The following is a 13,408-nucleotide window of genomic DNA, read 5'->3' on the forward strand; positions in this document are numbered from 1 at the left end:
GAACACAACGCCGATTCTGTAACAAATATATCGTGTTTATTTTCGTTTTAAAAAAAGCTTTAATTAAGTATTTAACGTAGCTCTTCTAAATACCAAGATTCGTTAGGAACGTAAAGTTTAACATTAGATGCCAATGACAGGATTTAAGGTTGTGTGTGCCCTACATCTCATGTAGTTTTACATACACTGAAATTATCAATGGGCCCCCATAATAAAATGGGCCCGTCTAGCCCCTACCTAAATACGCCACTGTTAGAAGTTTCTAATGACTTGAACAACAACTAAAAATACTTTAAGAATATTAGAGTGAAATTACTAACCAATTCTGGAACAGGTAACATTGAATTAAGTTTCAAAAAGCCGTTCTTTAATAGCAAATTATTTGACAACATTTATTATTAAATATGTGCTGTCTATAGCGACGGGATAACTAACAATAATCCATTTTTAATCTTGAAATAGGTGAACTTACTGCCCCTCGGTACCTCAACAATAACCTTGTGGGATTTTAGCACTAATATTGGTATTCCGATTTTTGCAGTGGGCACAGCACAAATATCTCGTCCTACAGTCTTGCACTTAGACAACAAGAGACTTAAATTTTAATAGTAGTTCTTTATGGAACAGTTTCAGACGTTTGTAAACAGTTATTATAACGTATTTACAGCGGAATACGCAGATACGACGATGACTGTCTAAACCTAAAACGTACAGATAAGAAGAAAACCAAACAGACACAAATACAAAATATTTGAGATTCAGTTTTATACATCTGGATATGTCTTGGATCCAGCTGAACTTGTAAACTCCTAGTGTTAATACAGCAAAACGGTCATCCCACGGAGGTCAAGACTCCTTGACCCCTCTCTCCCACCCTCAGCAAACTAAGGAAAATTTTTAAACACAAATCACCTTAGAATTAAAGGGTACGAGGGTACGATACTTTCAGGGATCGAAGAAGGGCTGAACTGCTAGGTTGAGTGAGGTATTGTACTTACGTATTGTTTTCTCTTGCCTCCTGTGTTGAATGAGGTATTGTACTTACGTATTGTTTTCTCTTGCCTCCTGTGTTGAATGAGGTATTGTACTTACGTATTGTTTTCTCTTGCCTCCTGTGTTGAATGAGGTATTGTATTGTGCCTCCTGTGTTGAATTGTACTTTTCTGTTTTCTCTTGCCTCCTGTGTTGAATGAGGCATTGTACTTACGTATTGTTTTCTCTTGCCTCCTGGGTTGAATGAGGTATTATTGTACTGGGTTGAATTACGTATTGTTTTCCCTTGCCTCCTGGGTTGAATGAGGTATTGTACTTACGTATTGTTTTCTCTTGCCTCCTGTGTTGAATGAGGCATTGTACTTACGTATTGTTTTCTCTTGCCTCCTGTGTTGAATGAGGTATTGTACTTACGTATTGTTTTCTCTTGCCTCCTATTTCTGATCACTTTCTTCTATCTTTTCTAGGTCTAAGCATTCAGTAAGTACGATGTTTTTCAAGCCTTCTTTTCCCTAGCCTATACGTTGGTCAGTAGTATTGTATGCGAAACAAAACAAAATTCGCTTCGAACAAATGATAAACTCTCGACAGTTTTAACTGGTGAAACGACAGTTACATAGCATCTGATCTTCCAAAGTGAAGTGGGTTCGCTGGAGTTCCAAAGGTGGCCCGGGTGAGTTGTTTTCACAGCGTTAACACCCGTTCTTTCTGATCACTAGGACGAACTAAATTCAAGCACGAGAAGCAGCGAGCGTCAAGATACTCTCTACAGCTCTATCGCACAAGCTTTGCATCACGTGAGCATTCGGAACGTGTTAGAAGGCGTCCCGCCATCAAGATGCATCATGGGAAATAAAAGTTGTACCGTTGCTTGGCTCGACTTTTCTTCATCAAGAAGTAGTCTTGTCGTACAACGCATGTCTCGCGAAACGCATTCAGCCACAAGAGAGTGGTATATTAAATATAAGCCAACATACGGATGTGTAAGCGAGCTCTAAGTTGAAGAAAAACAGCACTGCGAGAAGACATAAGATTTAATTCTTAGGAGTCTCTAACGATACGTTGCATAGCCGTAAAATACAGATTGTTAGTAAAGTCAACCAAAGAAAAAATACAAATTATACATTTAGTCGCCTTTATGTTAGGATCGTTAGAGAATTAAAACTGAACGTATAAAACATGGAAGCAAATAATTTAGAAATGGTTTTCTGGTCCTTTATACAGAGTATTACATTATTGTTGTTATTTTCACACATACGACTGGACTTAGTGAAGTGTGTATTTGGGTGAATCAGTGATGTCGAGAAAACCCACTTGTAGAGAAATATCACTCCTCTACGTAAAAAATTTTCTCAACCGAAACGAGCCGTTTTTACATATGTATTTGGGTTACTTTACTCAACAATAGGGGCTCGCCTGCTACTATAAATAATGATATTATATTAATTCTTTGAGAGCATACTTCCAGACCAGTTTCTTATACTTTCAACACCTCTTTGTGAAAACTGCATGTCTAGCCAAGTGCTCCACTTCACAACTCCTTCCCACACTACTCTCGGTGGAACCTAAAAGTGATGTAATTTATGGCCCGGCATGGCCAGGTGGATTAAGACATTTGACTTTTAATTTGAGGGTCGCGGGTTCGAATCTCCGTCGCACCAAACATACTCGCTCTTTCAGCTGTGGAGGCGATATAATTGGACAGTCAATCCCACTATTCATTGGTAAAAGAGTAGCCCACGAGTTGGCGGTGGGTGGTGATGACTAGCTGCCTTCCCTCTAGTCTTACACTGCTAAATTAGGGACGGCTAGCGCAGATAGCCCTTGAGTAGCTTTGCGCGAAATTAAACAAAACAAAAAAACCGAATCCTACACTACTATTAAGACTAAAGTCTGACAGTATAGCTTTATATCAACAATACAAGGATTGATTTTAACTGTAAAAATGTTCTAAACACGTTACAGATTTTAAATAAATAAATCATGATTTGGCAAGCCTATAATAATCATATTGAAATAAACCTTAACTTCTGGGATACTACTGTTCATAGATTAAACTTTTCTCTGAACTTGCAATCAAACCTCCACCTTCTACAATGGTTTAGGGATATTTTGGAATTGAGTATCATACAGCGAGCCTGTAAATTACACCCATAATTTTATTAACACTTACAACATTTTAGACACTCCACGTGACCACACTGCGAAAAGTTGCACAACTTCCAATAGTAAATCACCTCAGTACGAAAGGCTCAAGGCCTTTGAAACTTAAGTAAACAAAATTGTTTGCATAATTCCCGGACATACTGTATTTGAACTAACGTAGCTTTCCTTAATCAGGTAAACCCGCCTAGGTATTAGTGACAGAAACCCAACAATAAACCACTCTCCCGCCAGTCGTTTAAGAGAACAGTAATTAGCGTACAGACCACGTGATGTGGGAACTTTTTAGTAAACCGTAATACTCGATTAAGCAAATTATAATTATATCAGTTACAGGCTGAGGACAATCTTTTTGGTCTGTTTTTCTTGACTGTGGCGGTATTCCTGCTTGAATGAAAGTAAAATTACATTTAAGTAGAAATCTGTGCGTGGCTATCCGTTCTGTGCTCACCATAGGAATAGAACTCCGAGTTTTACCATTAAAACTTATCGCTGAGTTTCTGGTAATTATTTTTATTTCATCCACTTGAATTAGATAAAATGGCATTCAACTCGAAATCTTTTAATAATCCAAATTTTTATTAGTAAATAAAATATAAGGTGCAGACTGCTGGGGGGAGTTATATTTAGTTGATTCTTTTATTATTATTGATAGATCCTGTTAGTTTTTTGTTATATACACCGAATGCTTTCGGAATTAAAATAACTTATAAACCCAAAGAAGAACTATGGATTAAAGAGGCAGATTTACATTCTGAAAGACCTCGGATTATCTGGTTTCTTGTTTTGTAGAACATTCAACTGGGAAACGACAAGATTCGATTTTGTTGTCCCCATCTATTTCAGTTTTCAGTCTAATGCTTTTTGGTTGTTTTTTTTTTAGGATTAGTAAAAAATGTACATATTTCACACACACACAACGGCCAGAGCCATTTTCCTATTTATTATTTAATTCTATTCCACTTTTCCTATTGGTTATCGCGATTTTGTCCTAAATTCAACTTACCCTGTACCCAGCATGGCTAAGCATGTTAAGGCGTTCGACTCGTAATCCGAGGGTCGCAGGTTCGAATCCTGGTCGCACCAAACATGGTCGCCCTTCCAGCCGTGGGGGCGTTATAAAGTGTCGGTCAATCCCACTATTCGTTGGTAAAGGAGTAGCCCAAGAGTTGGCGGTGGGTGGTGATGACTAGCTACCTTCCCTCTAGTCTTACACTACTAAATTAGAGACGGCTAGCACAGATAGCCCTAGAGTAGCTTTGTGCGAAATTAAAAAAACACACAAAAAAAACTCGTTTTTAATTTTGGTTCTTCTTTTGATATAATATTTAAAATCATGTAAATATTTTAGGGTTTGTTTGTTTGTAATTAAGCACAAAGTTACACGAGAGGCTATCTGTGCTCTGCCCGCTATGGGTATCGAAACCCGGTTTCTACCGTTTTAAGTCCGCAGACATACCGCTGTACCAGTAAGAGTTCGATGTTGAGATGGTAATTTTGTTACAATCGTGATTTCCTTTATTTAAAAGTGAATGTGATGCAACTTTGATTAGTTAAACTAATCAACGGCTTCGAAAAATTATTATTATTCATAACACATGATAAAGACTAACCATAAACACCAGGTGGTCTAGCTTTAAAATATGAAAAAAAACAAAGAGAAATCAGCATAAATCTCCCTTGACACACTAAGTATGTTGAGTTTTACTTCTGAACTGTTCTCAGTGTTCTAAAAATATAAAGCTAGAGATGTATTACCATTTCATAGCATGCCTCAAAGTTCCCACAAACTGAAAAATTGTTAAGGCTGTTGCTCCGACATTCTAAAGTTCTTCTATTTTGTAGCAAATTAATCAGATAAAACCTGACCAATAATAAGTGAGCGACAGCCATTCATATCGTTAATGTTGTATCCAATAACCGTTTGTTGTTTTTTTTAACTCCATAAGATCCTTTTATTGACTTGAACTGGCAACCTGTGGCAGTATTGATCGTTATTGGCCTAACGCAGCTGAACAACGTAAAGTCAACAAACATCTGTAGTGAGGAAGGTTTATTTATAGATGCCCGATTTATAAATAACAGCATAAATAAAAAACAAACACATATTTATATAATTTATTGTGGTGATACCCGAGTTTCAGAAAAGAAGTAATGATGAACATTGCAGTGATTGGTGTACGAAAGTGGCGCCATTTACTGGAGATATACGAAAGTAAAATTAAGATGGGTGGACTTGTAAGGAAACTTACAAACGAAAAGTTACGCCACGACAATGGAAAAATGTGATAAAAAACGAGATGTGAAAAAAATGAAAGGAGAAAGATAATGAAAAGAAGGAACATTTGACATGACCAAAGACTGTTGTTTAAGATTCATAGCGTAGGTAAATGAACTTGTAGAATTATACACTGACTTTTCTCTACATATTTTCTTTGAAGTATTTTAATGTAGAGAAAGGTCTGTGTATAATTCTACATGCTCAAAGAGAGCAGTTGTTTGTTTGTTTTTAAGCATGATATTACATAGTGGAGTGTCTGTACTGTGGCCATCGTGGGTACCAAAACCCTATTTTCCGTTTTATAATCATTCAGACTTATCAAAGGAGCTATCAAAAAGAAATTTATGAAACAAGAGGAGAAAGAAAAGACTTTTGATTCGAAAGAAAGAGAGAAACAATTTATAAACGATTCAACAACTATAACGACAGGAAGCATGCAGAATATTCAAAGAAATAGACAGTTCACATGATTGAAACGCCAATTCACGAATCACAGTCTCGTAAAGGGGAAGAACTGGAGTAATATGGTTACAAAATACAGAATGGCTTGGTTTTGAATTTCGCGCAAAGCTACACGAGGGCTATCTGTGTTAGCCGTCCCTAACTTAGCAGTGTAAAACTAGAGGGAAGGCAACCAGTCATCACCACCCACCGCCAACTCTTGGGGTACTCTTTTACCAACGAATAGGTGGATTGACCGTCACATTATAACGACCTCACGGCTGAAAGGGTGAGCATGTTTGGTGTGATGGGTATTCGAACCCGCGACCCTCGGATTACGAGGCGAATGCCTTAACCATCTGGCTACGCCGGGTTGTATGGATAGCTCGTGCAGATGCCTCTCAAAATTCCACCAACAAATACAGACCTTTGTTAATCTCTCCCGACTCCTTTAGTTTTCATCAATGGTTTACAGATTATAAACGTCTTAAACTTATTTAATATTTGGAAATTTGGTTAAAGTTAATTTAACTAGAAGGAATAATAAACTAAGTCAATATCACGAGAGTGTGATGAACGGTCAGAGAAACACCACATTAAAGACGTGACTCTAGTCAGTCTCCAGTTTCTAAAGTCACTCACTATGTGACTTTATAGAATGTTTGGGATAAGAGAAATAAAGCTGACAGTGGTCTGTTCATCTAACAAGTTGACTATCTATTTCACAGAATATTTGGGGATAAGAGAAACAAAGCTGACAGTGGTCTGTTCATCTAACAAATTGACAATCTGTTTTACAGAATGTTTGGGGATAAGAGAAGCAAAGCTGACAGCGGTCTGTTCATCTAACAAGTTGACTGTCTATTTTACAGAATGTTTGGGGATAAGAGAAACAAAGCTGACAGTGGTCTCTTCATCTAACAAGTTGACAATCTGTTTTACAGAATGTTTGGAGATAAGAGAAACAAAGCTGACAGCGATCTGTTCATCTAACAAGTTGACAATCTGTTTTACAGAATGTTTGGGTAGTGAGTGAAACAACTGTTTGTCGTGTAATACGATAAACGAGAGAAAGAATAATCTACATGTTACATGAAGAATAGACAGAAAAGGACAGGTCATTAGTGTCTTCAGCAAACTAGTAAGTAAAGAATTAACGCCTATAAACCTATGCTATTCTTGTAAATGGATTACAAGGAGAGTGAATACCTCCTTTGAGCAGCAGAATAACTCTAAAGAACGAGTGCGATTACAGCCTAGGGAATAACAGCACGTGATAAGGTAAGCAAGAGTTCGTTACTAATGCAGCGTTAACTTGTAATGTGATTACTCGAAGGTGGAATGTTTAACAACAATAAGTTTCTTTGATACAGATAGAATCATTAAAACACAGTGATGTTGTGTCAAGTGCTGTCTGTGTAATATAATTATCAGCAGAGGTGTATTTGATATCTTATTATTTATATAACAGAATCAACCGAGGAAACGTATGCAATTGAAAATAATTAGCTAAAGATAGTGTAATCCAATTTTTATTCCACGTAACAGAATGACCAGAAGAAACGATGTAATGTAAAAGACTCTGTTATATCGTGTTTATTCCATGCACTAGAATCACAAGAAGAGACTTGTTTAATATTCGGTGTTGTGTGTGTAACAGAATGATTAAGTGTTTGTTTGTTTGTTTGTTTTGAATTTCTACACGAGGGCTATCTGCGTTAGCCGTCCCTAATTTAGCAGTGTAAGACTAGAAGGAAGGCAGCTAGTCATCACCACCCACCGCCAACTCTTGGGCTACTCTTTTACCAACGAATAGTGGGATTGACCGTCACATTATAACGCACCCACGGCTGAAAGGGCGAGCATGTTTGGTGTGACGGGGATTCGAATGCCTTAACCCACTTGGCCATGCCGGACCATGATTAACAGAGGATGATTTTAAATATTTCTTCGTGCAACGAAATGAACAGAAGAAAAGGATGTAATATCACCTGAACTGCCTGCAAGAGAATGATTACTAGAGAACATTGTGACACCAAGTGATGTCTAAAGCTCTTCGATCATCAAGGAAGAAAGCTAAAAGCGCCATCTACGTCAATTCTCTATGCAATTACGACTAGAAAAGGATGTTGTGATATGTTTTAGTACAACGTTTTGATCAGTAAAAGGGATTGAAAACAAAATGTGTATAGTATGTGTAATGATACCAATGTAATAGATATGATAATATGCATTTAGACCGCGGTTATATATAAAATTAAGAAAACTAATAAGATATTATTAGATGTTCTTGTCACTCTCTTACAGCGTTCATTGGATGTAATCTATAGATATTATCTATTCGGCCAGTAAAGGACGTTTCAGTCGTTGAATCTTTCAACATGAATGCATTGCAACATCCTTTCGAGCAGGGTAGATGTAATTTGCTACATAGAGAAAAAGATATAAAATAATTAGCGTGATATGCGGGCACATCATGTGTTTCTTATTTTATTTACTAATAGAGTATTATTCCGGATTATTTATTCTCTTTTTTTCACACTGTCATAAAAGCAACACGTGGTCTTAAGTATCTAATATTATATTGTTTTAGTCACCTCAGGTCTTTGTCTTTTGTTAGTCGAAATCTTCTGCCCACAAGGATATTTCAGTATGTTTAAAGTGCAAGTTTTGGTTTGTTTTGAATTTCGCGCAAAGCTACTCGAGGGCTATCTGCGCTAGCCGTCCCTAATTTAGCAGTGTAAGACTAGAAAGAAGGCAGCTAGTCATCACCACCCATCGCCAACTGTTGAGTTACTATTTCACCAACGAATAGTGGGATTGATCGTATTTATAACGCCCCCACGGCTGAAAGGGTGAGCATGTTTGGTGTGATGGGAATTCGAACCCGCGACCTTCAGATTATGAGTCGAGAGCCTAAATCACCGGGCCATGTCGGGCCAAAGCGTAAGTTAAAACTGGAATATCTTTTCTTAACCGAACTCTGAGAACAACTAAACTAATAACTGGCCAATGCAGTCATGGAACAAAGATTACGAGGTGATGACGTTTACTGGAAAAAGAAAGCAAGATCATGCTTGAAATCCAGATATTTTTTATTTGGTGCTACTTTGGATTTATCGTGACTAGTTTGGCAGAGATTCATTGTGACAGAAGAAAAGTTAATGACATATTCACTAATTCAGTAGAGCCAATCACTCACTTGCCTACACAGGTTTGCTCACTATTTTTATGTTGTTTGTAAATAAATATTATTTGAACTCTCGTTTAAATATGATAAATCTGTTTGTTTTTCACACAACTTAAAATTTTGTAAATTTATTAAGTAAAAACGCCCCCTTTATTTCTTGATCGAATCTACTTTTATTTGTGTGGTTTTCCTTTTTTGTGTGTAATAATTGTCGGTCGGCTTCAGCTGGAAATATCACACTAGAGAAAAAGGCATTTTCAACAGTTTTTTTTTTTTTGGAACAAGTGTTTATGTCAAAGTAGTGTACAGACTAACTAAACGAAAAAAAACATATTAATAAAAGCAGGTGGGATATATGCGAGATTCCTTCATTACAGAAAGCACGTGACAAGAAGAGGGAAATGTAACGTCACGTGTTTTCTATACAAAGAGTTAATCAGAAGCGGGAAAATATATCTCACATTTCTTATGGAGAACATATGAATGAAAAGAAAAACCTTATATCACTAATTTTCTGTGTAACTGCGTGGTTTATGTGTATCAAGATGGGTAGAAACAGATGATAATTAAAGTTGGAGTCGTTGTATAAACATAATATTCAACTGAGAGAAGAGGAAACGCTTGATTCGTAGTCAGTTGTTGTTTGTTGAGATGTACTTCTAAACAGCTGTTGCTTATTAACATGTGCTTCTAATCAGTTCTTCTAATCAACTGTTTTTAGAGATGTACTTCTAATCAACAATTTTTTAAAGATGTACTTCTAATCAACAATTTTTTAAAGATGTACTTCTAATCAGTTCTTCTAATCAACTGTTTTTAGAGATGTACTTCTAATCAGTTCTTCTAATCAACTGTTTTTTAGATATGTACTTCTAATCAGTTCTTCTAATCAACTGTTTTTTAGAGATGTACTTTTAATCAACTGTTTTTTAAAGATGTACTTCTAATCAACTGTTGTCCACTAAGGTGTTCTTTCAATGAACTGTTGTTTGTTACGACGTGTTCCTAACTAACTGTCATTTGGTAAGATGACCTTCTAACAAATTAAATTATATTTGTAGAACTGATGTATAACTAAATAAAATTACTGCACGAGTTTGACAGTTTCCTGAGGGTAAATATCAAACTGCTTAGTCCGTCATCAATGTCTGAAGTAACATGACACCACGTGATTTGTACATTGTTATGTTTCAAATCTTGTACATATTTCACAAGTTTCTGTCTTGATCTTTGAACTTCAAATACAAAATGTTTACTTAAACAAACAGTAAGACAAAGAAATAAATTTGTTTTTTTTTGTAGTGTAATAAATAAACTAATTTCTGACATTTCTATTGCTATAATTTTCATAACTCATGTCATTTTTTTATCACATATCAGTAAGTGTGTTGGTATCAGTAGTCTGTCTGTCTTTTGTTTTCTGCTTCAAGGTATCAGAATGATGTTTAAATATAGTCACACTTTTATGTCGATTAATATGAATTTTTTAAAAAGAGCTTTGTTTTGAACGTTCGTAGAAAGCCATACGATTAGCCATTTCTTGTTCTCTTGCAATAGACAAGTAGATTGTTTGTTTTTTGAATTTCGCACAAAGTTACTCGAGGGCTATCTGTGCTAGCCGTCCCTAATTAAGCAGTGTAAGACTAGAGGGAAGGCAGCTAGTCATCACCACGCACCGCTAACTCTTGGGCTACTCTTTTACCAACGAATAGTGAGATTGACCGTCACATTATAACGCCCCCACGGCTGAAAGGGCGAGCACGTTTGGCGCGAATGGGATGCGAACCCGCGACCCTCAGATTAGGAGTCGCACGCCTTAACACGCTTGGCCATGCCGGGCCTAGACTTGTACAAGGAAAGCAACGAGACGACAACGTTTCGGCTGCTCTTTTTTGAGCGAATTGTGGGGTCTGACCGTTATTCTTATAACGCGGTAACAGCAGCCTTTAAAAATAAATAACAGTACTTACTATTATTAGCGCAGTCATATAGACACTGTGTTGAAAGGGAAATTTTGAATTATAAGTGGTAATAAGCTGACGACAACATATAATCACATATATTTAGGATTGAGTGGACCGTGGATACTTTCGAAATGTTTATCTAGATTGGCGTAACCCACACACGATTTTTAAAATAAAATCTCGAATACACCTTTCTAGGATATATCGGTTCTACAAAAGCCTACCCGCTACAAACCTAATATACATGGAAGACTCTAAACTCGCCTGTGTACTCTTAGATACGTTGTGCGCAAAGGTCTTTCATCGTTAATGTTTTGTTTTTGTCACGAACGTCAAGAGAGTTTGAGCCACTACATTGAAGTAGAGAAGTGGTTGGTTGAAGAAAACGTTATATTATGGTCTCATGATTATCTAATAGATTGTGTGATGGGTTTACATGCACGTGGTCTGTACATATAAATACACACATACAGGGTTTCAGCGTGAGAAATGAATACTTAAACAGAAATAATATTTAGAAGGATAAGCTCTAAACGGCGAGGATATAAGTGTGCTTTCAATAACACTGTGGTTGATAACACAGTAACACAATAACTCAAATTTAAAGATTTATCTCTACGTCAAAACAATATTTCTTCTCCTGCGTTTCCAAAAACGGAAAAAAATTCAGTTTTTTTATATAGCACTACCCAGGCCTGGTATAGCCAGGTGGTTAAGGCACTCGGCACTCTGAGAGTCGCTGGTTCGAATCCTCGTCACACCATACATGCTCGTTTTTTAAGCCGTGGAAATGTTATAATATGTCGATCAATCTGATTATTCGTTGGTAAAATAGTAGCTCAAGAGTTGACGGTGGGTGGTGATGACTAGCTGCCTTCCCTTTAGCTTTACGCGAAATTGAAAAAACAAACAATAACGATACATATTACCGTAATCATTTATCTTACTGTAATTGGAACGATTAAAAAGTGTATTTGCTTTCTATTATCTAGTGATTAACTACTAAAGTTGTGAAGGTTAATCACTCTTTATACACATGATACAGGCCCTTTGCTGTTCTTGAAATTACTTCCTCATTTGATCAACTGGTACTTTATAAAACATGAGTTATCATGTCTAAACTGTCTCTAATCCTTTTAACTCATTCCTGAATAAAACCTAAGATAACTTGAGATAAGCTGGCCCTGAGAAAAGTAAGTGAACACAAATGAGTGATCTGTTTATCTTATCCCTGAACAAGTAATTTAGTACGAGTAGTTAATAATCTGTTTAAACCGATTCTAGACAAAACAGATGTTTCTATCCATTCATAAACTGTTTATGGAAAGTGTCTCTAGTTATTTACCAATGACTTTCATTATACCTGTTCTTAAAGTCACCTTTAATTCAGTAATTTCAAACTTTTTCATCTCACCTGAATAGACAAACAATCTTTTGGAATACTGAATTACAAGAGCAACTGGAGGGGTTGGAGTCATTTTCGTGGCGCGTTTCCAGTAAAGTATAATAGTATTCTAGTATTTTGAGGTCTTTCGAAAAACATTTGAGGATCGGTACTTTTGAAAATGATTGTGAAATTAATATGTGTTTATTTTCCACTGTATCGTGTTCTATAATCCATCCTACTGCCTCTTGTGACACATGGATAATTATATAGCCATACATAATTCTATATATAACTTTATTTCCACTATCTTCTTACAAAAACTTTGTTTAATGTTGATGGTAATTGCTTTTATTCACATATTTACTTTATTTTGTGTATATATATACAAGGTTTTACCTTAATGAAGAGTAGAAACAAAATCTTTTTATAATGGAGTCGTGATGTATATGTCCAAAATTCGAATCGGGAAAACTACTGCACCAATCACCACCAGTCATAACTGGGCAATCTTTTTATAAGTTCGCAGTGTTTTTAAAGCTTGAGCGGTAAATAGAACAAATGAAATTTCCATAAAATGGTAGGCCTAGCGCGTTAAGGCGTGCGGGTTCGCACCCGACTCGCGTCAAACATGCTCGCCCTCCCAGCCGTGGGGGCGTTATAATGTTGCGGTCAATCCCACTTTTCGTTGGTAAAAGAGTAGCCCAAGAGTTGGCGGTGGGTGGTGATGACAAGCTACCTTCCCTCTAGTCTTACACTGCTAAATTAGGAACGGCTAGCACAGATCGCCCTCGAGTAGCTTTGTGCGAAATTCCAAAAACAACACAAAACAAACAAACATAAAATTGTATATTTGAGTTTTAACCAACAAAAGTTTTAAAAGTTTCAGTTTTAACCAATAAACATTACGAAAAGGAATAAGTTTCAAATATAAAACAATAAAAAAACAAACTTAAAAATTTATTTTTCTTTAGTTGTTGTTGAATTAAGCA

General features: G+C 36.4%; 1 pseudogene across 1 annotated transcript in view; it reads right to left on the reverse strand.

Moving 5' to 3' along the window:
• Positions 1-1,014, reverse strand: part of LOC143240658 (excitatory amino acid transporter-like) — a 58,884-nt pseudogene extending 57,870 nt beyond the window's left edge. Inside the window, exon 1 of the transcript XR_013021872.1 lies at positions 999-1,014. The product of XR_013021872.1 is annotated as an excitatory amino acid transporter-like (transcript). The remainder of the gene's footprint in view (positions 1-998) is intronic.
• Positions 1,015-13,408: the final 12,394 nt, after the last annotated feature.

Source organism: Tachypleus tridentatus, chromosome 13, assembly GCF_004210375.1.
Source record: "Tachypleus tridentatus isolate NWPU-2018 chromosome 13, ASM421037v1, whole genome shotgun sequence".
In the NCBI taxonomy this organism is placed as follows: domain Eukaryota; kingdom Metazoa; phylum Arthropoda; class Merostomata; order Xiphosura; family Limulidae; genus Tachypleus; species Tachypleus tridentatus.